The following is a 2,819-nucleotide window of genomic DNA, read 5'->3' on the forward strand; positions in this document are numbered from 1 at the left end:
ACTGTGATGTCAGCGGTCATGGAGCATTTTGAAGAAAAGGGTCATGGAGCATTTTGATGACAGGGGTTAAGGAACATTGTGATGTCAGGGGTCATCGAACATTGTGATGATAAGAGCATGTAGCACTGTGATGACAGGAGTCATGGAACATTGTGATGACAGGGGTGAGGGAGTATTGTGATGAATAGTGATGTAACATTGTGATATCAGTGGTGAGAGAGCATTTTGATGAGAAATGCATGGAGCATTGTGAAGACAAGGGTTATGGAGCATTGTGATGACAAGATTGTGGAGCACTGTGATGACAAGCGCATGGTTCATTGTGATGACGTGTCATGGAGCATTGTGCTGACAAGCGCATGGAGCATTGTGATGAAAACGGTCATGGAACATTGTGCTGAGAAAGGCATAGAGTATTGTGATGACAAGGGTCAAAGAGCATTGTGATGAAAACTTCATGGAACATTGATGTTAAAAAGGCCACAGTGTCTGTTGATGACGGGGGCATGGACCATTTTGATGACAAAGGTCATGAAGCATTGTGATGACTGGAGTCACGGAGCATTGTGATAACAATGGCATAGAATATTGTGATGACAAGGGCATGGAGTATTGGTCTAATAAGTTTCATGGATTATTGCAATGACAGTTGGAACGGCACGTTGTGATGACAAGGGCATGGAGCATTGTGAAGACCAGGTCATGCAGTATTGTGAAGACTGGTGTCAGGGAGCATTGTGATGACATATGTAATGGCCCATTGTGATGACAATGGCATGGATCATTGTGATGCTAAGTGTCATGGAGGATTCTGATGACAAAGGTAATGGAGCATTGTGATGACAATGGCTTGGAACATTGTGATGACAAGGGTCAGGGAGCATTGTGCTGGCAAGAACATGGAGAATTGTGATGACACGGGTCATGGAGCATTTGGATGACAAGCTTGTGGAGTATTTTGATGACAATGGCATGTTGCATTGTGATGAAAACGGCATGGAGCATTGTGATGACAAGGTACTGAAGCATTGTGACGAGAAGACCATGGAGCCTTGTGATGATATGTCTCATGGAACATTCTGATGAAAAGGGGCATGGAGCATTGTGATTACAGGGGTCGTGGAGCACTGTGATGACAAGGGCATGGAGCTTTGGGATGAGAAGGCCATGGAGCCTTGTCATCACAGGGTTCAAGGAGCATACTGACGACAAGTGTCAGGGAGCATTGTGATGACAAGGGTATTGAGCATTGTGGTGACAAAAGTCATGGAGCATTGTGATGAGAAGACCATGGATAATTGTGATGACAAGCGTCATGGGGTGTTGTGATGAAAAGTGTTATGGAACATTTTGATCACAAGGATTTGGAGCATTGTGATGAGAGAGGTCATGGAGCATTATGATTTCATTGTGATGACAATAGCATGGAGCATTATGATGGTGGGCATGGTGCATTGTGATGACAGGGTTCACGGAGCATTGAGATGCAAAGGGGCATGGAGCATTGTGATTGCAGGCGTCTTGGAGCATTGTGATGACAGGTGTAATGCAGCATTGTGATGGCAAGGTCATGGAGCACTGTGATGAGAAGGCCATGGAGCATTCTGATGACATGCGTCATGGAGCTTTGTGACGACAAGGTCATGAAGCAATGTGATGAGACCGATCATGGAGCATTGTGATGACAGTGACATGGAGCATTGTGATGAGAAGGGTCATGGATCTTTGTGATGACAAATTCATGGCGCTTTTTGATGACAAGGGCGTTTAGCATTGTGATGAGAAGAGCAGGGAGCATTGTGATGAAAGGGTCATGGAGCAATTTGATGAAAAGGGTCATGGAACATTTTGATGACAGGTGTTATGGAACATTGTGATGTCAGGGGTCATGGAACATGTTCATGACAGGGGTTATGGACCATTGTGATGACAGGGTAGTGGGTGTATTGTGATGACCAGTGAGAGAATATTTTGATATCAGTGGTGAGAGAGCATTTTGATAAGACGTGCAAGGAGCATTGTGATGACAAGCTTTATGGAGCATTGTGATGACATGGGTCATGGAGCACTGCACTGACAAGCACATGGAACATTGTGATGACAAAGGTCAAAGAGCATTGAGTTGACAAAGGGATGGAGCATTGTGGTAACAAGTGTCAAGGAACATTGTGATGAAAAGTTCATGGAGCATTGTGGTGACAAAGTTCACAGAGCCTTGTGATGATGAGGGCATGGATCATTGTGATGACACAGGTCATGAAGCCTTTTGATGACTGGAGTCACGGAGCATTGTGAGAACTATGGTCATGGAGCATTGTGATGACAAGGGCATGGATCATTGTGATGACAGGGGCATGGAGCATTGGTCTGACAAGTTTCATGGATAACTGTGTTGACAGTGGGCATGGCACATTGTGATGACAAGGTCATGCAGTATTGTGAAGACAGGTGTCAGGGAGCATTGTGATGACATGTTTCATGTTCCATTGTGATGACAATGGCATGGAGCATTGTGATGTCAAGTTTTTGGAGGATTGTGATGACAAAGGTAATGGAGCATTGTGATGACAAGGGCTTGGAGCATTGTGATGACAAGGGTCATGGAGCATTGTGATGACAACGGCCATTGAGAATTTGATGAAAAGGTCGTGAGGCATTGTGATGAAAAAGGCATGGAGCTTGCTATGACAGGGGTCATGGGGCATTGCGATGACATGTGCATGGAGAATTGTGATGACAAAAGCATGTAACATTGTGATGAGAACAGTCATGGAGCATTGTGATGACAAGGACGTGGAGAATTGTGATGACAAGGGACA

Source organism: Mesoplodon bidens (genome assembly GCF_964165515.1).
Source record: "Mesoplodon bidens genome assembly, contig: HAP1_SCAFFOLD_53, whole genome shotgun sequence".
Taxonomy (NCBI): Eukaryota; Metazoa; Chordata; class Mammalia; order Artiodactyla; family Ziphiidae; genus Mesoplodon; species Mesoplodon bidens.